This window comes from Nomascus leucogenys, chromosome 5 (assembly GCF_006542625.1).
Source record: "Nomascus leucogenys isolate Asia chromosome 5, Asia_NLE_v1, whole genome shotgun sequence".
Classification (NCBI taxonomy): Eukaryota; Metazoa; Chordata; class Mammalia; order Primates; family Hylobatidae; genus Nomascus; species Nomascus leucogenys.
In genome coordinates this window covers 52,098,933-52,126,646 of record NC_044385.1, presented here as the reverse complement: position 1 = coordinate 52,126,646, position 27,714 = coordinate 52,098,933, and the positions used below count along the sequence as shown (strand labels likewise).

At 38.5% G+C, this 27,714-nt stretch overlaps 1 long non-coding RNA gene across 1 annotated transcript; it reads left to right on the top strand.

Moving 5' to 3' along the window:
* Positions 1–12,539: 12,539 nt before the first annotated feature.
* LOC115835097 lies at positions 12,540–16,576 on the top strand. Its single transcript, XR_004030015.1, has 3 exons — positions 12,540–12,687; positions 13,219–13,475; positions 16,490–16,576. It is a non-coding gene; the product is annotated as an uncharacterized LOC115835097 (long non-coding RNA).
* Positions 16,577–27,714: the final 11,138 nt, after the last annotated feature.

The following is a 27,714-nucleotide window of genomic DNA, read 5'->3' as shown; positions in this document are numbered from 1 at the left end:
CCTGCCCATGGTCGGTTTTTCAAGAACTAAGTATCAGTAAGAAGGTAAGCAAGAGACAATAACTGGTGGGCATTAATTAAGTCCACACTGGGCTGACTCCAGCAGAACACATGTCTAATGGCTACACAGAGAGGAAAGAATAAAAATCAATCTGGTTAATGTTATTCTGGCCTCTGCCAAGGGATGAGGAAATGGACTTATCATGCTTTGAAATGTAATGCAAGCTTGGATATCAGGATGATAGACAGGATAAAATACAGAGAGAACTGGTTTTCTCCATCCTCCAAAGCTCCCTAAAAGAGCCAACTTCCCATTTGACAGACCAGGTCAATAAGGCTGTCTTTTCTACATTTTCATAATGATAACTTCAGTGTTAGTACTCCCATCACCATTGGACAGGAATAGGCATCCCTTGGCACTAGAACTGTGGCATGATTCTTGAGCACAAAAGTTGGCCCCAGTCAGAATGGAGGCAGTAGGCATGAAAACAATCATTCCAAGAAGGGCTAAGCAAACTTCCAGATGCCAATTATGTAGACAGCATCCAAGAGATCAGATCTCATAAGTGCCTCTTCCTACCTGGATCAGCAGAATGATTTTGGTGGTTGCGTGGGTTAAGGGAAATATTAAATTAGCAATCAGGAGGTTTAGTTTCTACTTGTGAACCAACTATTAATTCAAGGCCTCAGTTTATGCATCTGTTACATGAGGAGGTTGGTTTTCATACTCTCTGAATAATTCCCATCTCTGTCATTCCCCTGTGACCTCTCCCATATGGTCCCAACCCTGTTTATGTGAAGTGGGTGCCAGCTTTTACCCAGGCTCCCAAGCTAAAGTGAGACTGTGCAAGGTCCTGAATGTGGAAGTTTATTTTGTACCACATGCTATATACAGTTTCTAGCTTTAGGGACTCTAATCTTGCCACTAGAAATAGACTCTCACAAAACATTTCTGCCAGCAGGCTAATGTCAAAATCATCTGAGGATAATTCACAGGCACACCTGAACAGACCGAGGGGGGGTTGGCTTTCCACAACAGAATCCTTCATGGAGAGAATGCTTGGTGAAGAAGCTTCCTACAGAAAGGTTTTTGGGACCTGGGACATGCCTGCCCTGAAAGAGATGGGAAGGTTTTAGAAATGCAGCCCTGTTGGGCAAGCCTCCCCTCCAGTGCCTGCATATTTTTATCAAATGTATTCCCAACCTCAGTGAATAAAATGTGTGAGATTATAGAGGAAACACTTGGTCAGTGATGCTTTCCTAGGACCCATTTCATTTTGTTTTTGTTTTTGTTTTTTCCCTAGTTAGCTTATTGTCTTAAAGAGGTGTCACCTACCTCTCTGTGTCTAGTGGCTTCCTCTGTTAAATGGGACTGCCTTTTTCAAGGAGTGCATCAGTCAGAGTTCTCCAGAGAAGAGATTATATACCTATTGAACATATACAATATCCTATTGGTATTTATGTTATAAATAAATGTATATGTATATAAAGAGGTATATTTGTATTGGCTCACAAGATGATGAAGACTGTAAAGTCCCACAGTCTGTCATCTGCAAGCTGGAGATGCAGGAAATCCAGTGGTGTGGGCTGAAGGCCTGAGAGCTAGAGGCTGGAGGGATAGATTCAAGGCCAAGTCTGAGGACCTGAGACCAGGAATGCTGGGGCAGTAGATGAGAGTCCCAGCTCAAGTAGTCAAGCAAAGTCCAAGTTCAACCTTCCCTCTGCCTCCCTTTTGTTCCATTCTGGCCGTCAATAGATTGGATGATACCTACCAACATTGAAGCAGGGATGGCGGGGGGTGGGCATCTGCTTAACTCAGTCCACCAATTCAAACGTCAAGTGCCAGTTTTTTCCCAGACACCCTCACAGACACACCCAGAAATAATGTTCAACCAACTATCAGGGGATCCTATGCCCCCATTAAGTTGACACATAAAATTAACCGTCACACAGAGTGAGATATTAATTTTACATTTTAAACTAAGATTTTGTATGCAAAATTCTTTGAAAATGGGATAGTAGAATACGATTTTAAGGTACTGTTATTACTGAGATATTAGCTTGCTCTAGAAACCCCTGGAGTAGTTTGGATCAGTGTTTGGTGCTTTTCAGGTACGAATGGAGAGATCAAAGTCAGAGATTTTTGACTTCCAAAGCAACCTGAGCACTTAGGGCTGAACTATTTAAAGCCAGCACCACAGAGGGAACAGCAAAGGTGGAGACAACCTGCAGAGTCCAGCCTTTCAAAGGAAATAATGAACTATTCAGTTAGCATTCTGTGGGCTTTAAAAAATTGGAGGGGGGGCGCGGCGGGGAAATGTTAGTTCAGCCACTGCTACTGAAAAATGCTCACTGTTCAACTTGCCTGCTGCAATTTAAGCCACCAAATAATTCAGAGCTGCTACAGATGCTGGAGTCAGGAGTGTTGCAAAAAGCATCAGCTTCCCCAGCTCCTAATCACATTTTAAAATAAAATTGGAGCTTTCAACCCAGCCTGGGAGCTGTTCTTTATATTCTTCAAGGACTTACACATCCACCCCGGAGCTACTGGACCTTTGTCCATGTCTGGTTTTGAAACTTCTTCCTTTCCTTTGGCACTTACAGCCTAGTAGGTGAAAGGTGGTGGGTTTAGCTGGTTTGGATTTTAGTGAGAGTCCCCCCTATGAACTGAATTGGGAAAAATCTAGTTATCAAATACAGGAATTGGGCTCAATGAGCCTACTGCAAGCACTTACTAAGAATCACTATGACCCCAGCACTGTATTGTTGCATTAGTGGAGACACCCAAGAAGGTGCCATGGCTTTCATGGTGAGAAGTAATAAGGGATCTTTAAGAGTAGGGAGGATTCATTGAAGGTCCTGGTTGGATTTCTCCGGAGTCCCTTTTAGGAAGTTATGGCCTCAGGCCTCTGCTTCTCTGGCTATGCTGACATGTTTTTGTTCACAATAGAAAATTGTCCTGGTATTATCTATGCCCTGTCCTTATGATTTCAGCATCTGGTCTGGACTCTCCATCTCCCATTCCTTCTTTAGCCCATCTGCTCTTATTTCCCAGCAATTTAACCTATTCATTTCCTCTTCTTTGCTTCTCTTGTCCATTCTAGTTTCATCTCTGGCTTGACTCTCTTTGAATTTCTTTCTCACCTTCTAGCTAGGGACTAAGTTCCAACCTCTCCGTGCAACTCTATCACATTGCCCATAGGGCAAGGGGCTTCTGTGCTCAGCCATTTCTTTGATAATCATAGTCAGGCATATGTTGGTTAGAGTAATCTCTGATAGCAAAAAGCTAAACGTTCACTCATTACCATTTGCTGGTAGAAGTTGAAAGGTGATGACCTTTTGGGAAAGGAATTCGGGATTATATATGAAGTTTTATTAAAATTATGACAACCTTTGGCCTAAGACTTCTACATTTAAGACTGCACCTTAATACATTGTTTCTTAATAAATAACTATTTTACTAACACATAATCTAAAATAACACAAGTGTCTAAACATGATTAAACTTTTGAGCATGGTTAAGTAAACTTTTTGAAATATAATGTAGCCTTTAAACATGTACTGCATAAATATTTGTTTAATGAAGGAATAACACTAAAGGTTGTAAAAGAGGTCAGCTGTTCATGCCTGATTTATTCCTTTTCAGTCTCCTATTGAAATAGCCATGAAAAGGCAGAAAACACAGTCTGAACGACACCAGAAACTAATGAAATCATTCAATGATAGCATTAAAACTAAAGTGAGTTTCATGAAGGAAATATTCTGGGAGGGAGAGTGTCTGAACAAGATAGAAAAATCGTTCAGACACATGAAATGAAACAACTACATTACACCTACACTTGGGATATGGAGCCAAGGCTACAACTAGATAGCTTGATCATTCTTCCTCCTGCTATAAGAGAATGGATTTTTTTTTTTTTTTTTTTTTTTGAGATGGAGTTTCGCTCTGTCGCCCAGGCTGGAGCAGCACGATCTCGATCTCGGCTCACTGCAAGCTCCGCCTCCCGGGTTCATGCCATTCTCCTGCCTCAGCCTCCCAAGTAGCTGGGACTACAGGCGCCCGCCACCACACCCGGCTAGTTTTTTGTATTTTTTAGTAGAGACGGGGTTTCACCATGTTAGCCGGGATGGTCTCGATCTCCTGACCTCTTGATTCTCCTGCCTCGGCCTCCCAAAGTGCTGGGATTACAGGCGTGAGCCACCGCACCTGGCCAAGAACGGATTTTTGAGACACATAAAGATACTACTTCCATTGAAGCTCCTCTCATCAGTAATTATTTTATTTCCAACTTCTAACTTTCAACAATATAAAACTACTATAGCTGAAAGAGGGGCTTATGAATTGTGGCAGTGAAATATATTTTTACATAGGTAAAAGCTCAAAAACTATCCCACCCGTGTATTCTTCCTGAAAAGGTTATTCTAAGGTACAATCTAGCTGACAGATACTGTGAAGCAAGTGTGGGAACTCAAGAAAGATGAAGTTGGAGTAGAAAAGGATTGCAAGTACAATTCTATCAGTTCACATGCATAGTTATGTTGAAATATTTGATTATTGTTTTAAAAAAGTACTAAAGTAAAAATAATCTGGAAAGTGATATACAATAAAAATAATATCTAGTTTTATAACTTTATATTATGTTATAAAGATTGTGTAATGGTGAGCAGAAAGAAGTAAAATTGTACTAAATTCCTTACTTTACATTAATATGGGCTAGCTTTTATCAAAACTATTAGAATTATGAGAACAAAGTGATAAAAACATGTTCGACAATTCAAGAATATAAAAATGGACACAAATTTTAAATAATATAATGAATAAAAAATTAATAAGGACTTTAATCGCTATCAATCAGACTTTAGTCTATAAAATTAATCACTTTAACTTAATCACTAATCACAAATTAGTACCCCTTTCCAAGTGTCCATGCAACATTTACAAAAATTGGCCATACACTACTTTAAAAAGAATGCCAATAAATTGAAAAGGACTTATACCAAATGTTATTTCAGCATTTATTTTCTCTTGTCAGCCTCTGTAACCCATATCCAAGTAAAATCACACCCATTGATGATCTTCTGAAACTCAAAGGACATATCTTGCCTCATTTCTATACCTGCCATGATTCCCAACATTTATGGCTTGAGAAGCTTTGAGTATGGACACAATTTTATTAAGAAGAATAAATCAGAATATCCACTAAGAATGTAGAAAGTTGTAAAGAAAGTTGCTTCCAACCTAACAAGAAGAAAAAGTGGACAATCTACAAAATCACAACTTTTCTTGAACCCATCAGAGAGTTGACATGGCAGGGAAACCAGTTAGTCTGAAGTCTAAAGAAAAACAGGCACCTTTTGGCAGATGCAGGATATAAGACCTGGCTTATTTGGGGCAGAGGACAGAGGACTGAAAGAATGTGTGGTACAGCCATGAAAACAAATAAGATTTCAGCTAAAATTTTAACAAATGGCTAAAATCAGAGTGTGAGCTAGTGTGAGAGCATAGAGCCATAGGTATGAGGGAGTTTCTAACTATTTGAAGTTTCTTTGTTTTTATTTTATTTTTTTGAGATGGAGTCTCATCCTGTCACCCAGGCTGGAGTTGGTGGTGTGATCTCAGCTCACTGCGACCTCCACCTCCTGGGTTCAAGCAATTCTGCTGCCTCAGCCTCCCAGGTAGTTGGGATTACAGGCGTGCGTCACCATGCCTGGCTAATTTTTGTATTTTTAGTAGAGACACGGTTTCACCATGTTGGTCAGGCTGGTCTTGAACTCCTGACCTTGTGATCCGCCAGCCTTGGCCTCCCAAAGTGCTGGGATTACATGAAGTCTCTTTATTAACCTCATGGGGGATTCATTAGAAAGACTGGGAGCAGGGCATCCTATCTCAAAAAAAACTATTGTATTGCAGGCTTGGGGAAGGGGAGCAGCCATTGCTGCAGGAAAGAGGAAAGACAACAGAGCTCTGCCCAGGTCCTTCTCCCCCAGGGAAAAATAAGCTTATGTCACTAGGGGATGGCTGGCAAATACTATCATTCTGAAGTGAAGACCTATTGAGGCTAGAAGAAAATAGAAAAAATGCCTACCCTTAGAGGAAAGACAGGAAACCATCCTGGGCCCAGATCACTGGAGATCTACCACTAGGGGAGGAGAGGGATCACTGAGAAAGTCCACCCCTGGAAGCCAGGAATGCTGGGCTTGCCCCAAACTGAGGCTGAACAGAGGTGATAGAGAATATCCTTCCAGCCCCCACCACACCTAGGCTATCAAGCATCAAATAAGAACAAGTAACAACAATTCACTGTGTGAAGGGACAAGATCATAGAAAAAGACCCTCTTCGAGGTATAGATTCATAGAGAAAACCTAAAGCTGAAGGCCATACAGGAATATTGAAAAAAATCCACCAGCAGCCCAGACCTCACACTAAGTACAAGGAAATATTAGAGGAAATTGAAGCCAGTGTTATACTGAGGGTAACTTTTACCATGAAACTGAAATCTTGACTAGCTCAACACATGACTAAATTGACTTAACTCTGCACACTAAAAGTCTAGCAGAAGCGTTCCATTTCCAGGCACAAATATCATTTGACTCAGTCTCAAGTGTTCTGTACTCAATGTCTGGCTTTTGACCCAGATTTACAAAACAAAGAGTAAAACAAAACAAAGCAAAACAACAACAACAAAAACACTGTCAAGAGGCACAGCAATCAACAGAACCACACACAGAGATATATGATTCATATAATGGAACTATTAGAGAAATAATTTAAAATAATTCTAATTAATATGTTAAAGAAAATAGTAGAAAAGGAGGACAACATCCATAAACAGATGGAAAAATTTCAGCAGCAAGATGAAAATATAACAAGGAATCAAATAAAAACACTAAAATAATATTAATAAAAACGGTAAGAATAAAGAATGCCTTCTATACTTGTCAGTACTTACAGGCCATTTGATTTTTTTCTCCAGCATGCCTATCAGTACTCTAGGCTGGAGGAAAAAATCAAATAGCTTAATAGGAATTACCTAAACTAAAACATAAAGATTAAAAAAAAAAGAATGTGTGAGAGACAGAATATTCAGGAGCTGTGAGAAAGTATCCAATTGTCCAATATGCATGCAATTGGGCTTCCAGAAAGAAAGGAGAGAGACCACTGAAAACAGATGAAAAATTTAAAAGACAATGGCTTACAATTTTTCAAAATTAATAACATACGTCATACCACAGATTCAAGTTCAGAGAATATTAACATTATCAAAAACAAACAAAAAGCCTAAATGTCTTATAGTCAAACTAAAGAGAGAATCTGGAAGGCATCCAGAGGGGGAAAAAAGGCATATAACATACAGGGGACAAATATAAGAATACATCAGATTTTTTTCATCAGAAATTACACAAGTCAAGTGACATCTTTAAAATGCTGGGAAAAAAAATTTTTTTTTAAACTGTCAACACAGGACTTTATAAAGGTGAAAACATCTTTCAAAAATGAAAGTAAAATAAGGATTGTTCAGGCAATCAAAAATTGAAAAATAAGTTACCAACTAAAATGTACAATAAGAAAAGTTAAACGAATTTCTTTAGGCAGAAGGAATATCATACCAGACAAAAAATTAAATCTACACAAAGGAATGAATAATGTTAGAAATTATAAAAGTGAAGAGTTATACACTGAGAGATGTTAAGTTTATTACATGTCACTTTTACCTCAATTTTTAAAACATGCTTTATTACTGATGACACTAACTTTGATTATTTGGTATTACGGGCAGAATCATGTTCTCACCCCAGAATTCATATGTGGAGATCCTAAACCCCAGTAGCTCAGAATGTGACTGCAGTTGGAGGTAGAGTCTTCAGAAAGGCAATTAGGCTAAAATGAAGTCATTCGGGTGAACCCTAATTCAATATGACTGGCATCCTTATGAGAAGAGGAAATTAGGACACAGACAACAGAGAAAAAAACATGTGAAGGGACAGGAAAAAGACAGACAGCTACAAGCCAAGGAGAGTCCTCAGAAGAAACTAGCCTTGCTGATACCTAGATCTTGGTTCTAGCTTCTAGAATTCTTAGAAAAAAAATTATGTTAAGTCATCCAGTTTGTGGACTTTGTTATGGTAGTCCTAGCAAACTAATACACACACATGTAAAGGGGTGACTGCCAGGTTTCTCTACATTTATTATTTTTCCATTTGTAGTTATGAGTATCATGTGGAGAGATACTTCAAAACTATGTAAATATCTGCATCATACTTTTGCCCGTGATCCAAAGCCAGATCCTACTACGCAATGGACTCCAGAAATAATAATGTTTGCATATAAATGAAGATTGGACTTCCTATATCAATGTTTCTTGCTTGCAACAGCTTTCCAGCATCAGTGCCCTTCTACTAAACCCAACTCCTACTTCACCCTAACACCATGTTCAAGGAAAACTAAGGGTGAATAGGCCTGCACTGCTGCCTGGCTAGGAGAGAGTTCAACCCTTATGAGGGAAAAAGTTAATACTCTGATGGGCCTTTATAACTTCAAACAGTCTGTAGAAGTAAATGCATATAACTGATGTCTAATTGTTCCTTTCACTACTGCAAATAGGTCTGGTATTCTCTGAAGCACATCTCAATATTTTTCTGCACTTCCAGATTTTGATTCAGACATTTTCATTCTCTTTCAGTTTATCTAGTATAAATCTTATACTGTTATTTGCTATCACTTTAGCCTAACCTATGCCAGAAAACATTTACTAAATATGACCATTTATTCTAGAGAGAGATAAGCTAATATAGCTTGTATGCTATGTGTATCGGTTCTCTTTTTTTCCACTGAGACAGCATAAGAATGAGGAAGTCTTTTACTTTTTAAGGATTGTGGTTGAGCAACAGAAAGAAAGTACTATCAAAGCTGTGAGACTTTGTAATATATGAACAATGTAGGACAATACAGATAAAAAAGTGTTTCAATCAGAATTGAACCAGGAGTCACATATTTGAGTTCCAGCATTAACTTCATCATTATTAATTGTTGGACCAATCACTACACCCCTCTAAGCCTCAGTTTCCAATCCATAAAACAGGAAAAGTAATAGTTGCATTTGCTTTCCTGTAAAATATGTGATGGGAAGAGAAGGATCTACATCATGCCCAAGGTGGTTTCAGAGACCAAAATAATGTCCCAGCAGTGCTTGGAAAACATTTCAGTGCCATATTTTTTAAAAATTTAATTTTTACAGGTATATAGTGGCACATTATGAGGTATGTAAGATATTTTGCTATAGGCATACAATCTGTAATAATCACATCAGGGTAAATGAGGTATCCATCACCTCAAGCATTTATCATTTCTCTGTGTTACAAACATTCAAATTATATTCTTTTAGTTATTTTCAAATGTATAATAAATTAGTGTTGATTTTAATCACCCTGTTGTGTTATAAAATACTAGATTTTATTCATACTATCTAACTGTATTTTTGTACTCATATACTAGTTCAGTGCTATTTAAATGAAAGAGTTTTCCGTGTGAATTGTTGTTGCTGTTTTTGAAATAGAAAGCAGGGTGTCACTGGTGTATAACCCAGCTTAGGGTCAGGACATGGATTCAGGCTTTTCTTTGTCTCTTCTAATATCAGAATTCAAGAGGAGATAAGAGTCCCAGTACCTAAAAGAGAACCTGCCTTCTTCTATTTCCCTGTTCCCAGCCCACAGCCTCCAGTTCACACACCAATGCTACAGCAGTTTTTTTCTCCTTAGGGGCACAGTGGACAGTGACTATAGGGGTCCCCTCCCCAACTGCATGAAGCGTAACTCATTCTTGGGTGGGCTATTTTCCTCCCTGACCATTAAGCCTGATATCACAAACAAACACAATTTGTAATTAGCTTAAAAGTTAAAATCTTTAAACCAAGCAAGAAGCAGTGAAGATGCTCAGGATTAAAATGATTTGTGTTAACAGTTCCCCTACTCAATTAGCCCTGTTAGGTTGTAGTTACCACCTAATAAAAGTTGAAAGCAAGGGTTTTCCTAACACTGCATTGACTTTCAGCCCAGCAGGAAAAGGCATCTTTCAGCTGGGAAGCTACTGAGTTACAGCGGTTGCTTTGGGTAATGTTATTCTAATACATTCTAACTCAGAGATGTTAGCTATCTTATGCTAAAAAAAAAGTTATAAGAGGATATTTAAGAAGTCTATAAATCAGTATTCATTGTGGCACTAAAGATGCTAATTTTTAAGGAGGATAATGTATGGCATTTTGCTAGAATTCTATATGACCATTTTACTGCAGCAGAGTTGTGGAGATAAAAAGAGTTGTTGCATTCATTGACTCTAACTCTCATTTATGAAGGGAAATGCACTTGCATATCTTTTACCAGAGGAAATGTAATTGTTATTCATGTTGAGAAAGAGGTTTATTAGCAAATTTATCATAAAGATTCAGATAGAAATAAAGGCATTTGGGTTATTACAAGATATTAATTACGAATGTCAGCCAACTACAGTAGTAGGTTTCCTTATGGTATAAGGTGCAAAATTATCTGTTGATTTGGTGGCTGCTTACAAACACAGCAGCTTTGGTCTGAGTTCAAGATTTTCATCACATGTATAAATACCCATACAGTGTTCAGATTATGCCTGTATGTTTCTAAGTATGAGGGATCCATAGCCAAGATTCCCTAATTATAAGCTGTTCCATAAAGTTCCTTGTTTTTGTTTTCCTTCTAAGTGACAATAGCATTTTAGAGTGACTATTCACATTTATTCATTCATCAGGCATTTACTGAGTGATTTCTGTTTCTAGGAACTCTGTTTAGATCTGGGAATAAATTTATTAACAACAGAGACACAGTTTTGGCCCTCATAGAGCAGGAAAGACAGACAAGAAAATTGCAACATGCTGTGTTACATAGTATGATATGGATGTGCAGAGCACTAGAAAGATTCTAGAAGGGGCATCAGACACAGGTTTGGGGGTGGTCAGAAAAGGTTTCAAGGAGGATCTACATATAAGCTGAGACATAAAGGGTAGAAAATAATTGGTTAGGCAAAGAGAGAGTAGAAAACTATTTTAGATGGGTATTAAAATGTGAAGAAGGGTCTGAAGGGCAGAGAGAGTCAAGCAGCAGCTTAAAAACTGAGGTTCAATATGTTGGGAGCATCGCGTTTGAGTATAGGGCTGGGAAGAAATGAGACTGATGGAGATAGGTAGGAGTTGGTCTAATAAGAGAGTACATATCCTGTTAGGCAGTCTGTGTTCCATCCTATGAGTCTGAAAGGTTTTAAGCAGGGTAGTGAAGTGGTCAGATTAGCTGCAATGTGGGAAATGGATTGGAATGTGACAAAACTAGAAGTAGTTAGGAGGCTATTGCAATAACCCAGATGCAAGTGGGAAATTTTGTGGCATAAAAGATTATGGCTTTTATTTTCTGCATGAATTGGAAAGAGAATATCTGAGAATGAGATGAAAGGAGAGGTGGTGTTCAAAGATTTGAGAATAGTAGGGAACAAATTCTAACTAGGGAAACAGAAGGATTGCTAGTCAGTCCTGAGGGTCCCCCTGGTGATGCAGAACATAAATTTATAGTGGCATCTGTATCACTGCATGCTTTTCTTCATGATACTCAAAAGTACATATGCAATATGTTGCTAGTGGGAAGCTGAACTCATGGATCAAAAGACAGGAGGAAGAGACGAACAACGGAATCAAACTGAATAAGTAGCTAAAAAAACTACAAAATGGGGCTAAATGATAGGAAGGAAATAGTGAGGTCCAGGATTCAAGACCTGAGATCAGACAACATGGAAGGTTTAAGAGGAAGGCCAGCTAAAGGAACGCATAAGGCATTGATCTATCACAAAGGTTAGCACATCACTGATGACTTAAATGCCACTGGAAATACACTAGATAGACAAAAATTTTAAATTTTAGGTTCTTTTCAGGGAGAATCCTAAATGCGTTTTGAACCTCTGCGAGTGAGAAGTCTGAAGGGTGAAAGGGATACCATCCATTTCTGCTTATTTCCTGTGTCTCTCCTTTGTCTTTTGGTCTCTTCCTGTCTGAGATGCTAATTACGGTTTACGAACTCTACAGGGCCAGGGCTGGTACAGCGAAAAAAAGATAAGGGAGCAAGAAAAGTCTTACTGGACTAGTACTATACTAAGATGACATTAGTGCTCTCTGAGCTTGGCAGATAGATAGGATGGATGGATGGATAGATAGATAGATAGATAGATAGATAGATAGATAGATAGACGGATGTACAGATGGATGGATAGATAGACGGACAGACAGACAGACAGACAGATAGGAGAGATAGATGGATGGAAAGACGGATAGATGGATGGATAGATAGATGATAGATAGATAGATAGATATAGATAGATAATTGAGAGAGAGAGAGAGAGACATGTATATCTATATATAATACTGAAGATGAGAAGATCCCAGAAGATGAGAGCCTGATAAAGAAGGCACTTGAGGGCATGAGCTCTAGATTGGTGGGTTTGCATATGCAAGGCATGGTCCTAATTAAATTGTTTGCTACCTCTAGGAATTAGCTAGCCCTGGGAAAGACAGTCCCTCCAGAGTTAGCAAGACCCCAAGATGTCAAAGATAAAAATGCAAAAATTAAAACTCCATGATTAACACAACTTTGAAGTCCTTCTCACTTGGCTTTAGATGAGGGGTAAGTACTCTCCCACATCTATTCCATTATGTGCATGTGAGTAAGGGTGATGGTGGGGAAGAGAAGCTCACAGCATTTCAACAAATTATCTCTCTATAAAAGTCCTTTTCAATTTCTTTTGGCCTCTCCAATCTCTTATAGACTGAATGTATATGTAATAAAAATGTTATTTTTTCCATGAAACTGATTCTTCTATGCAAATCCCACATATGTGGTCTAGAACTTTTCTTTTCTCTTGAGCCATACTTGACAGAGTCCCATTTTTATATCCTATTAACACAGCTTTACTCTTGATTTCCCTATATCAGGAATGCTGTTTTCCACTTCTTTGTCTGAAAGTCTTGCCTATTTTCAAAGTTTCAACTAAAATGTCATTATATGTCTGAAGATTCCTTCAACTGCTCCAGCCAAATGTAATTTCACCTTCCTGCAAGTTCTCATAGATCTTTACTTCTCATTTTCGTCTCTATATCACCTTCTCTTAGTACTCGTACTGTTTGTAAGCTTGATTTTGTTTTGGTTTTGTATTAGGCAACATCATTGCAACAAGTCACACTTTGAGAACTCAGAGAATATGTTTGTTCTGAAAATCCGGGAATTATTGCCAACCCATGGTTGTCTCCATATGTCTTGGGAAAAATAGGAAAAGGAGTTTTTGAGTTGGTGGTTAGAATCCAAGACACAAAGATTCAGGCTCTGGTGGAAAGATTACATAAGCTATTTTGGCTGACATAAAAGGTAAGAGCAAGAATGCAGAGGATTTCTATCAACATAAAGAAGAGTCAAAGGTATGCGACTTGTTTGAGTTCAACGATTCTGAAGCAGAGGTACTACAACTCCTTAGCATTTGCAAAAGCAAAGACTTGACAGTGAAAATTAATTGTCATAAAAATTTTTAAGGTAAAATAAAAAGAATAGTGCAACACACATAAAGGCAAAATTGCTATTTTAAATTTATCCTAAAAGATATCAAATATTTTGTTAAAGATCTAGAAATTCAGATAATATGTATAGGTGTAGTGAAGGAAAAAAAAGTCAATTCACTACAATTAGGAGTTTAGAAAGAGATCTAAGCATATCTGAGAACTTGATATATGATTAGAGAAGATATATAAAATCAGTTGGGATCGAAATGATGCTGAAACACTTGTCTTTTCATATAAAAAATAAAATCAAATTGGATTTTCATTTCAACCAAACTCAAAAACAAACTCCAAATGTCTATATGAATTAAATGTGAAAAAATCTTTTAAAGTATTAGAATACAATATAAGAATAAATAGCAAAAGCTTGAAATAAGAAAGCATTCTTAACTACAATAATAAAATAGAAATCTTCAAAATGTAAAATTTCTGTGGAACAAAAGACACCATAAACAAAATTAAGTTATATCACAACCTAAGATAAAACATTTACAGCATATATAGCAGGCAAAACATTAATATTCAAAATATAATAACTTTACAAATCAATTTAGAAAAAGACAAATAGGAAAATGAATGAAAGATACAAAAAGGCAATTCATAGAAGATGAAGCCCAAAGAGAAGATAAATATTTAAAAAGTCCCACCTACCTTTAATCAGAATTAAAATACTAACAAGATACTCTTTAGCCCCCAGGTTGGCAAAGATATTTATGTCAAAGCTACCAAGCTTTGGCAGGGAAAAGGAAAAATGATAACTCTCAAACACTGCTGGTAAAAATATAAATTGGCACAACTGTTTTGAAGTACAATTCGGAAATATCTAGTAAAAATTGTATATTTGTATAACCTATGACCTGGAAATTCTACTTTTAAGAATATACCCCAGAGAAATTCTCCCTCATATGCAAAAGAAGCTATCTTCAAAGATAGTCATTGAAGCATTGTTGGTTGTAGCATAAAAAAGAACAAAACAAAAAGTAGAAAAAAAAATATCCATTAGGCAAAGAAAGGATAAAGTGGTATGGGACATATTAAACAGTAGTTAAAAGAGATAAGGTAGATTATACCTATCTATCTATATAAAATGACACAGATCTGCTCAACATAATATTGACAGAAAAAGCAAATTTCAGTATGATGTTTACTGTATGATATAAATTTTATAAATTAAAAATTCAGTATGATGCCATATATTTTTTATAAATAGATTCACATGCAGTTAAGGTTAAAAATATGCTTTTGATACATACATATCACTATCACATTCACTGTCATGTTCATGATAGTGTTAACTTCTATAAGGAAAGGAAGGACATTGGAAGACAAGGAGAACTGAGAAGACTTTAATTTTGGTGGTGACATATTCTTTTAAAAATAAATTTCTTAATCAAATGTGAAAAATATTTTAGTGGTAAGCACATAAGTGTTATTGTATCATATGCAATTTTTTATATTTAACTTTTTAAAACAATAACTTTAAAAGCTAGGAAGAAAAAGGGAAAGAGGGAAGAAAATTAAAATAGCTTCTAGGGAAAATTACAGAAAAGAGAAGTGGCTTAAGGATTGGAATCTATATAAGAAAACTAGATAAAGATTTAGGCACAAATATCACTAAAATTGTCCTCGAGTTCTTGATTATTTCCAAGAGTAGTTGATTATCTGCAGACATATCTAAACTGATTTCCTAAATGCATAGTTTGTGATTCACATATCTGTCACCCACAGCATCTGGCACAATGTTTTACACATAAAAGGTGATATCTAGAAGTATGTTGACTGAATCAAATAAATCACCTTCTCATCAGGTTTCCCAAAAGGTGAAAAGATAATTTCCCCAGTCACTTAGAGGATTAGTCGCCCTTCTTGAAAAAGAGAAAGACAACCAGGAGAACGGCCTGGAATGGTGGACATTTTCCCAGAATGCTTTGAGGAGTCCCCACCTGCATGACAGCTGCTCACACAATGGATCTTGCAGAAAAATAAAGAAAATTAGCAAATGGGGAATGGGCCAAACCCTCTTCAATGAAAAGGGAGAAATAAAGATATCCTGTCTAACTCTTCCTGCCATAGATCAGTAACAAAATCTTATCTATGAATCACCAATCCTGGGTGGGAAATGCCAATCAACATTAATTTCGTGCTCTGAATGTCCTGGCAGGAGGGACAGGAGGCTATCCTGCTAAATCATATTTAAATTAGCCAAGGTGGGCAGCTGCCTCACAGATAATGCTGGTGGAGAACAATGCAAGACAGATGATTTACCAATTAAATGAATCAAGCTTCCCAAACACTGATGGCCTGAGGACTAGGGTGCCATGTGTTTCTGCCAGACACAGATCTGTTTCCATAACCAAATTAGGCTTCAAGTTTATAACTCATATGTCTAACCCTCCCTACTTTGTCTCCCGCCCCCTACACACATACAAAGTAGATTGCATGTTAATGAACAAAGCTCAGACTTTCTCCATTTCTCCACTTGTCAAAATCTCTTTCACCTTCGCAACCAACAGTAAATCACACGTTCTGCTTGAACAGGCACTCAGATAAAACCCCTGCCAAATGGCTATCATAGGAAAAAGGTCTTTGTCAGAGCATAGGCATTGTGTTTTAAAAAGTGAAAGATAGCCCACGTGGAAGTAGGAAGGCTTGCTCTGGCTATCCTTTTAAAAATGCAATGTGTCGGGTGCAAACTAGAATTCAAAACTGAATTCAAGCACCAGCTTGCAAGGGAGAGCTAAGCCAATGAAAAGCTTAGGGGATTATGTAATAATAAAAAATAACATTTAGGTAGAAAAGTTTGCAGTGTGCTTTATAGTATCTCTTGTTTAGTCTTCAAAAAAGTGTTTAATATTTTTATTATAATCTTTGTTTTACAGATGGAGAATAAGAGAAGTTAAGTGGTTTTCCTAAGATCACATAATTAAGACTTATTAATAAAAAGTTTGATGTTCTTTCTATTGTAACATAGTGTCTCTCCAAAATGTTTTCTAATTCTGAAATTCTGTGAGTATAAATCTAAATAGCACGAAACAATGGAGAGGCTATTCAAGACCATTTATAGTTCCTATCACAAAAAAAGAAAGAATGAGAAGACAGGAGAGAGCAAAGAATAAAACAAAAATTGAAACAAAAAATAGAAACAGAAAAGAATAAAAAAGAAAACAGAGCATTAAAAACGCATTCAGAGATTAAGAGAGATTTGTTCACCTTGATTTTTGCTCAAAAAGGCAGTCACACGCCAATTCATTTCTTTTTCTTTTTTTTGTAGAGACATAAAAGGCACACAATGAAATCTTAATAAATATATTGGATGTTGCAGCATTAACGGATGAGCAAGACAATGTAAAAACCTCAGACTACCAATGTTTTGAAAGATGAATAGCGAATGTGAAGCTGTGAACCAAAATAGATTTTTAGAATCCTTGAAAAAATAGAGCTAGAGAAAGTCTTTGAGACAACTGATTGCAAATATTTGAGTTTACAGCTGAGCAAATGGAGAAAAGAGAAGTGACACTTCAGTCCAACAAGTGGCAGAATCAGAACCAGACCCCAACCCTTGGGTCTTCTGTCCCTCCTGGCACCAAAGGCACCTATCATAAGTAACTTGAGTTTCAGAGCAGAAGGAAAAGACTACAATGTCCCAGGCACTGTTCCAGACACTTTTTAGGGGACTCCAAGACACCTTGTGTAATGCCTATTTTAAGTAGCTGGAAGATTCTATAGCATGGGAAACGCCCACTGAAGGCAAAAGTAAACATTACCTATTGTGGTTCTGGAAAAGAAAATCATCTCTCATTTATCTCCTGGAGCTGTTTGACGAACTTGGTAAATATATGAACATGGAAAGCCAATGGGTATACTTTTGTAAAAATCTTTGACACTTTAGCCAATTTTCTAGAAGATGTTTTAGAGCATATTAAGCATAGAATGAACAAGGGAAAACAGCTTCATTAATATTGTCTTTAAGCCAGTACCTTACACTTATACCTTATATATACTCATATAAGACATGTAAAGTACCTTATACAAGAAACAAAAAGTAGATTTAAAAAAAATGCTTTTCCTGTATGTTACATCAACAACAGAGAAACCTCCAGGATATTAATTTGGGAATGTATCTAATATCATTTTTAAGAGATTATTTTGAAAATGGCATACAATGAAGGCAGGTGGAGCTAAACCATTCCACGTAGTAATACACCAAGCTGATGTGAGTAAATTACAGGCTGTGAGACTGAGCAGATATCTAGCCTGTGAATTTCCATGTGAGCTTGTACAGGAAATGCATTCAAAGAAAGAAAAATAAATACACATGATACCTATATGATGACGGGTTCACTATTAGTTACAATTTGTAATAGAGTTGTTGGGACCCTTGCATTCATTCTCTGCAATATCTGCTCCACATGCTGATATTGCGGCCAAAAGACCAGCAATTACCTGGACATGATCAGAAAGGAGGCTGGGAATGTAGAGACATTATTATCATTCTGTATACAAAATCATGATGTGGCTGAAGCTGGAATGCTCCCTGTAATCTCAATGCATACTGCAAGAGATACTGTGTGACAGTGCTGAAGAAATTCCAGAGAAAAACATGGAAATAAAGAAAAGGAATTAGCTTGGACGAACCTAAAATAACAGTTTGTCTATAAACATGAAGGTGACAGGGATTCAGCAAAAAACATGCAATGTGAAAGGGACAAATATTGAAATATAGAAGTAGGTTTCCTCTCACACACTAATTTTTAAACTTGAACGAAAGCATTTCAAGGAAATAAAAGCATTAGCTCTGTCTCTGCTACTAACTAGCTAATTGACCTTGAGTAGTTTCTTTAAGCTCTCTGGACTTCACTTTCTTCATCTCTCAGATAAAGGGATTGGAATAGATTAAGTCAAATCCAATGCATCAAGGTTTTATTGAGCAACTACTATGAAAATACTGAGAGCTAGAAAACTACATGACACTTGGCCTGCGCCATTAAAAAGCTTACACCCTTTTCATAGGAACAGGATACATTCTAATTGCTGCATTAATACAGATTAGGATGTATTAAACATCGCCCAGAGGTACTACATGCTGACATGAAAACCTGGGGGAGAAGGATTGCCTAATAAAGTGATTTCTAAAGTCCAGGGCCATGAAGGCAACAGACAAGTCTTTGTTTTTATTTGCAATACCAAACTCAGTGACTGCTTCTTAGAAGGAACTTGATAAATAACTGTTGATCATAAAATATAGCATCTAAAATAAAATTTGAGAGATGAGTAACATTGTTTTTCTGTCAAAGATGAATTTGAGAAAATCACTTATGTTTAAGGGATTTACATAGAAAAATGTTCAGATGCAAGGACGTGTAAAGTATTTCTAGAAGGAAGAATGGCATGATTTGCCTGTAGTATAAGGTATTGTGACAGAATTAGAGGCTGGTGCTGAAAAAAAATAGGCTGGGAACACATAAAAGAGGTACTTGAATTTCAAGGGCATACATTTATATCTGAATCCATTTAACAATTCTAACCAAAAGATCAAAACTGATTAATATCTAGATTTTTGAAGATGGTTTAGAAAGAGTTGAGACTAAGAAGCTATTTAAATGGCAAAGTTAGTGCTTAGTAATCCCAAAATTAGTGTTGTGGAATTTATTTATTTAATTTATTCATTCATTAATTCACCAGGGATTGAATGAAAGCCTCCTATGTATTAGTCACTATGCTAAGGGTTGAGGACTCAGGTATGAATGAGAAGTGGTTCTTGACTTTAAGGATATCAAAATGCATAGACTTGTAGTGAACAAGTTTTGTTGTTACCTATGTAACATCTATTCTCCTTTTCATTCTCAACAGTGCCCTGGTTTTACTTTGGGAGCCACCTTTCTCTTTCAGGTGCTGTCTCAGTGGAATGGTCAACCAATGTATCCTACATTTTGGACCAGCGGAAGAAAGTAAGGATAACGGAAAACAAATAAGAAGTGAGTTGGAGGGAGAAGGAGACTTTAGCATCTTCCTGAAATCAGGAAGAAAGTTTCAAGAATAAAGTAATCCATAGGGTCAAATACTGCAGTAAGTTTGAGTAGGATGAAGACTGCAAAGATGGTATTAGTTTGGTACTTAGGACGTTGGTGACCTCCACAGGTGACCTTCAGGAGAATTATCTGGGGAACTTGTTGATAGAATTTGTGAATCTCCACCTTTAGGGATGCTGATTTAGAAGGAGTAGGAAGAAGGCCTTAGGATCTCCATTTATAACAACCACTACTGATTATTTTGAGGCAGGTAGTATACAGAACACATTTTAAAGAAACACTAGGTAAGTATAATTTTCATTCAAAAGACAAAAAACATAAAGTTACCTAATTCAGGGACCATTTCAAAGACCAAATCAAATCAATAGCCTGGCTGATCTGATCAACTGTGCAGAAACTAGCCATTACCATGGCAAAGTGGGGAGGAACAGTCAATAAAAAGCAATTGATGTATTGTTCATATGTAAGATGAATGTAGACATGGATTTTGTTTCAAGTGATTTGGATGAAAAATAAAAGCTATCTAAGCTCAAAGGAAATGTATGTTTTTATTTTTTTAAATAACTCGATTTGCATTACTGTTTTAATAAAATGGGCATAAAATATAGCACATATATCTCAGGTCTTTCTTCTGCCACATCCTTGATCGTACTTCTCCCCCACTAAGAAAGTTGGAGAAAGATTGATTAATTCCTTATTTTCATTGTTGCCACACTCCCCTGCATATCTTGACTGCTGTTGGGACTGGAACTAAGAAAATGACACCAGGACAAATGTTGTTGGGGTGTTTCCAACCCATTAGAATTAGTAAATATTTGAAATCTTGCTTGACAGCTGGTTCTTGGGAGATAGCATCTCCCTTCCAGATTTAACTCAAAAAGTATTTTTTTTTTTTTTTTTACTCATACAGAGACCTCATGCTTTCAGTGTTTGATCATTAAGGTTGATTCATTGAGGTGGAATTTTTCAGGAGTTCAGGTTATCTGGGAACACCTCATTAGACAGAACAAAATCCTTATAAACTCAGACATTAGAAGACCTCAGTTCTAGGCCCTGCTCTGCCCTGAATATGATATGTAATCTGGGAAAGAGTTTTAGCACTTCTGGTATCATAGGTGATTCTAGACTAGAGAATGTTAGTGCTAGATAGAACCTAAGATATTAGATTATTTGGCCCACTCGTTTTGTTTTAAAGTTGAGAAAACAAAGGGGCTGACCTGGGAAATGACTTCCCCAAGGTCAGTTGGTTGATAGTGGCTTTTGCCAAAGCTGAAACCTAAGCACTCTGGCTTCCCAATTTTATCTTTTTTCCACTGCACCTTATAGCTTTAGGGTATGCACCAGGAAGGCACAGAAATTTCCATTTTAGAAATGAGGAAATTCCCTCAAGGCAATTATCAATTTTCCCAGCATCACATGTTGAAATGGGTTTCCTTGTCCCCCTCACAGGGTGTGTGATGGGGGAGTGGCTCGCTTCTTCAGTGCCCCACTGCTCAAACCTCTAGGGGGAGCATGCAGATGGGTAGGTGGTGGGGCTCTGACTACACAGCAGTGTCTAGGAGTGAATGTTTACAGCAGAAGCCTGGTGGGCGTATGTTACAGTATGTACTTTTAGTTTTGACATCTATAGGTGGCTTGTGTTAATCAGCTCAATTAGACCCTCTGCCTTATCACAAGGACAGAAGGCTTCCTGTATCTCAGGTTCTTGCCTTGGTGTACCAGAAAAAATGGGATCACACATGGGCTTGGAGAATGGGTGCAAGGTTTTATTGAATGTCTCAGCAGATGGACAGGGAGCCAGAAGGGGGATGGAGTGGGAGGGTGATTTTCCCCTGGAGTCAGGTGGCTCAGCAGCCAGACTGTCCTCCACCTGCCCTGGCCAGATTCCCCTCAGCATCCATGTCATTCTGCCGATCGATGGCCTGCTGGTGTCTGCTGGTGCCTGTTGGTGTGCTCTTCAGCTCCTCTACATGTCCAGCTGCTCATTTGTCAGTATGTTCCCCTCAACGTTCAGCTGCTTGTGTCTCTGCTTGCCAGGGTCTCAGGGGTTTTTATAGGCACAGGATGGGGGTGTGGTGGGCCAGGGTGGTCTTGGAAAATGCAACATTTAGGCACAAAAACAGAAATGCCTGTTCTCACCTTGGTCCGTGGACACAGGCCTGGGGTTGGAGCCCTAGCCAGGGTCCAGCCCTTCTCTACCCAATACTTCCCTGCCCGCCTCCCACATCAATATCTCATACTAATAGCAATGCAAAATTACATACTAATATTCTGCCAATAGAGCATTGCCAAACACTTGAGGTATTTTTCTTCAATATTCCTAGGCCAGTGTTCATTTATTTACTACCCAGCAAATAGAAATCTGCCATCTTCTGTGGATGGCACATTTAATAATCTCAACATTTTTGAACGATAAAACCAGGACCGAAACCACTATCTTCTAAAATCCAGCCTAGTGTTTTATCCACAATAACACACATTATGTCCCCTGAAATGATTTAACCAAGGAGAAGCTTTGGATTGTGACATAGAAGTCACATCATGGAATCTAGCCATTATGTCTGCCCTTTCTTACCACTCCTGCAAAGAAAGCCTTTCAAAATGATCAGTGAAATAATTTGTTTTTAATTCAAAGAAGCATTTCTTGCCTATATTGAGGTCTCTGGGTTGTGTTTTATTTCTTCTAGAAGAAAAGTTTCCAAGAAGGGCTGCTCCTCCATATTTGGCTAAAATTTCCCTCTTAGGGCCATGTCTCTGTGGACACATTAATAGAAAGAGCACTAGTGGACTTGTATGGGATTTGCAAATGCATCCAGAACACTAGATAACTTTATACAAGAAAACAGTATGGAGCCTGGTGACAAGAGAAGGAAAAGAAGAGATGGGCAGGTCCCAGGATTCAGAAGCCTCCACAGTTCAGAGTCCTCTAATAGTATTTGTTTGCTCCATGGCTTAAGCTTTGAAGGAATATAAATAAAGGACTAAATAATTGGACAGAGCTAGTCCTGAGGAAAATTAGTAGAAAACATGAAATAATCTGTCACCATAGTCAGTAAAATTTGAGGGACCCTTTGAAAGTCTTCTGAATCACCTACAGCAGTAGTTCTCAAACCTCTTAGTCTCAAGGCCCCTTTGTTAGCTCCAAACAAAAAAAATGAACGAGAAAAGTTACATTGTTTTTGGCAAACCTTTTTTACTTATGGCTTAATAAAAAACAGCTATGTTATCAAATATTCTTCTGCAATCAATCTATTGTGATACATTGTTCTGGTTGAAGTATATGAAGAAAATCCAGGCTTATCCAGATATGTAGTTGGAAAAGGGAATATTTTAATAGCTTTTTTAATATAATTGTGTATATTCATCTTTGACATTACACCAAAACTGAACAAATAGTTTGTCTTTTTTGTGTTTGTTTATTTGTGTTTTTTGTTTTGTTTTGTTTTGAGATAGGGTCTCACTCTGTCACCCAGGTACAGTGGCATGATCAGGGCTCACTGTAGCCTCAATCTCCCGGGCTCAAGCGATCCTCCTACCTCAGCCTCCTCAGTAGCTGGGACTACAGATGCATGCCACCATGCCCGGCTAATTTTTAAATTTTTCTTTTGTAGAGACAAGGCCTCGCTATATTGACCAGGCTGATTTCAAACTCCTGACCTCAAGCAATCCTTTTGCCTCAGCCTCCCAGAATGTGGGGATTACAGACATGAGCCACTGTGCCAGGCCAAAACTAAACAATTTCTTGAAGATTTATTGCAGTGTGGAATCTGAAACTGTATTAATTTTTTACACTTTGCTACATCAAAATCCTTTGGTCTATTTTGTACATCAAATGGATCTTTTACTCACATGACTCACATATGATTTGTAGCATCATGTATTGCTGATACGGAAAATATTCGTTCCTTGAATTGTTTAGATCTTCCAAATATTGACATATTTCATTGTCCAATATTGAAAACATCTCATTTATTAATGTCATTACCAATCTCATCCAAAAAGTGTCCTTAACTGTTGGGAAACTGTCAAGTTTATAGCACCAGATACAGTTTTCCAGAATTCTAATTTTTGCTTGAAAGCATAAATATTGACCAGGCGCAGCGGATCACGCCTGTAATCCCAGCATTTTGGGAGGCCGAGGTGGGTGGATCACCTGAGGTCAGGAGTTTGAGACCAGCCTGAACAACATGGAGAGACCCCTTCTCTACTAAAAGTACAAAAATTAGCTGGTGTGGTGGTGGGCGCCTGTAGTCCCAGCTACTCAGGAGGCTGAGGCAGGAGAATCTCTTGAACCCGGGAGGCGGAGTTAGCAGTGAGCCAAGATCATGCCATTGCACTCCAGCCTGGGAGACAAGAGTGAAACTCTGTCCCCCCACCACCCCAAAAAAAGAGAGAGCACAAATATTAGCATTGGTGGGGGAGAAATACTGTTAGTTGTTTTCTTTGAAGTAACAGGCTTACTTCATTCTCAAAGAAATGTCTGCCAAATATCCAAGTATCAATTATCATTGCTCGTTGGTCAGTAGCTCATTCTAGTATAAATAATGGCACATGAAAAGAGCAAGTAACTCAGCTCACCATTTATACAACTGCACAATTGCTTGGCCTGAGACAGTCATCATACTTTGCTATGCATTTATGTGTTTCATATGTACTTTCCATGTTGTCAAACTGACTATTAAAAATATATTAACTCTAGGCTCAAGATTTAGTAAAATTAGAAATTTTGCTTCTTCATCACGAACATTTTAATATTAAACAGACTTCCACTTTCTGCATTTCCTCCATCCTTCTTTCACTCCTTCCTTTTCTTCTTCTTTTATACCTTTCTCCCTCCCTTCTTTCTTCCCATCTTCTGTGAGTGGGAAGTGAGAAAGAATACAATGACTGCCAGTGCAGCTTGGAGGCATTGCCTTGATGTAAGGCACCAACAATTGACCTACAATTTCTCTGCAACATCATTGCAAATGTCAAGACAGTGAAATATAATGCTTTTTATCATTATGAAAATAGTTTTGACAATAAAATGGGGAAAGATCATCATTTCAACAAATTGTACTGGAACAACTGAACAACCACATGTAAAAAAATGAATCTAGACACAAACCTTATACCCTTCACAAAAATTGTCTCAATACAAATAACAGAAATTCTGCTCTGTGAAAGACTGTTCAGAGAATAAAAAGGATACACTACAGACTGGGCAAAAATATTTGCAAAATACATACCTGATAAAAGACTGTTATTTAAAATATACAAAGAACTATTAAAATCCAAAAATAAGAAAATGAAAAACTCAATTAAAAACTAGGCCAGGTCAGGCACTGTGGCTCACACCTGTAATCCCAGCACTTTGGGAGGCTGAGGTGGGCAGATCACCTGAGGTTAGGAGTTTGAAACCAGCCTGGCCAACATGGCGAAACCCCATCTCTACTAAAATACAAAAAGTTATCTGGGTGTGATGGTGGGTGCCAGTAATCCCAGCTATGCTGGAGGCTGAGGTAAGAGAATCAATTGAACCCAGGAGGCAGAGGTTGCAGTGAGCCAAGATTGTGCCACTGCACTCCAGCCTGGGAGACAGAGTGAGACTCTATCAAAAAAAAAAAAAAAAAAAGGGGTGGAGCCAAGATGGCTGAACAGGAACAGCTCCAGTCTACAGCTCCCAGCAAGAGTGACGCAGAAGACAGGTGATTTCTGCATTTCCATCTGAGGTACCGGGTTCATCTCACTAGGGAGTGCCAGACAGTGGGTGCAGGACAGTGGGTGCGGGACAGTGGGTGCAGGACAGTGGGTGCAGGGCACCGTGCGCGAGCCAAAGCAGGGTGAGGCATTGCCTCACTCTGGAAGTGCAAGGGGTCAGGGAGTTCCCTTTCCTAGTCAAAAGGGGTGACAGATGGCACCTGGAAAATCAGGTCAGTCCCACCCTAATACTGCGCTTTTCCGAGGGGCTTAAAAAATGGCACACCAGGAGATTATATCCCACACCTGGCTCAGAGGGTCCTACCCCCACAGAGTCTTGCTGATTGCTAGTACAGCAGTCTGAGATCAAACTGCAAGGTGGCAGCGAGGCTGGGGGAGGGGTGCCCGCCATTGCCCAGGCTTGCTTAGGTAAACAAAGAAGCCAGGAAGCTCCAACTGGGTGGAGCCCACCACAGCTCAAGGAGGCCTGCCTGCCTGTGTAGGCTCCACCTCTGGGGGCAGGGCACAGACAAACAAAAAGACAGCAGTAACCTCTGCAGACTTAAATGTCGCTGTCTGACAGCTTTGAAGAGAGTAGTGGTTCTCCCAGCATGCAGCTGGAGATCTGAGAACGGACAGACTGACTCCTCAAGTGGGTCCCTGATCCCTGAGCAGCCTAACTGGTAGGCACCCCCCAGTAGGGGCAGACTGACACCTCACATGGCCGGGGACTTCTCTGAGACAAAACTTCCAGAGGAACGATCAGGCAGCAGCATTTGCTGTTCACCAAGATACGCTGTTCTACAGCCACTGCTGTTCTGCAGCCACCACTGCTGATACCCAGGCAAACAGGGTCTGGAGTGGACCTCTAGCAAACTCCAACAGACCTGCAGCTGAGGGCCCTGTCTGTTAGAAGGAAAACTAACAAACAGAAAGGACATCCACACCAAAAACCCTTATGTACGTTACCATCATCAAAGACCAAAAGCAGATAAAACCACAAAGATCGGGAAAAAACAGAGCAGAAAAACTGGAAACTCTGAAAAGCAGAGTGCCTCTCCTCCTCCAAAGGAACGCAGCTCCTCACCAGCAATGGAACAAAGCTGGACGGAGAATGACTTTGACGAGTTGACAGAAGAAAGCTTCAGACAATCAAACTACTCCAAGCTACAGGAGGAAATTAAAACCAATGGCAAAGAAGTTTTTAACTTCTTTGAAAAAAAATTAGATGTATGGATAACTAGCATAAACAACACCAAGAAGTCCTTAAAGGAGCTGATGGAGCTGAAAGCCAAGGCTCGAGAATTAAGTGAAGAATGCAGGAGCCTGAGGAGCTGATGCAATCAACTGGAAGAGTATCAGTGATGGAAGATGAAATGAATGAAATGAAGCGAGAAGGGAAGTTTAGAGAAAAAAGAATAAAAAGAAATGAACAAAGCCTCCAAGAAAAATGGGACTATGTGAAAAGACCAAATCTACGTCTGATTGGTGTACCTGAAAGTGATGGGGAGAATGGAACCAAGCTGGAAAACACTCTGCAGGATATCATCCAGGAGAACTTCCCTAATCTAGCAAGGCAGGCCAACATTCAGATTCAGGAAATACAGAGAATGCCACAAAGATACTCCTCGAGAAGAGCAACTCCAAGACACATAATTGTCAGATTCACCAAAGTTAAAATGAAGGAAAAAATGTTAAGGGCAGCAAGAGAGAAAGGTCGGGTTACCCACAAAGGGAAGCCCATCAGACTAACAGCAGATACCTCGGCAGAAACTCTACAAGCCAGAAGAGTGGGGGCCAATATTCAACATTCTTAAGGAAAAGAATTTTCAACCCAGAATTTCATATACAGCCAAACTCAGCTTCATAAGTGAAGGAGAAATAAAATACTTTACAGACAAACAAATGCTGAGCGATTTTGTCAACATCAGGCCTGGCCTAAAAAAGCTCCTGAAGGAAGCACTAAATATGGAAAGGAACAACTGGTACCAGCCACTGCAAAAACATGCCAAAATGTAAAGACCATCAATGCTAGGAAGAAACTGTATCAACTAATGACCAAAATAATCAGCTAACATCATAATGACAGGACAAAATTCACACATAACAATATTAACTTTAAATGTAAATGGGCTAAATGCTCCAATTAAAAGACACAGACTGGCAAATTGGATAAAAAGTCAAGACCCATCAGTGTGCTGTGGTCAGGAAACCCATCTCACATGCAGAGACACACATAGGTTCAAAATAAAGGGATGGAGGAAGATCTACCAAGCAAATGAAAAACAAAAAAAGGCAGGGGTTGCAATCCTAGTCTCTGATAAAACAGACTTTAAACCAACAAAGATCAAAAGAGACAAAGAAGGCCATTACATAATGGTAAAGGGATCAATTCA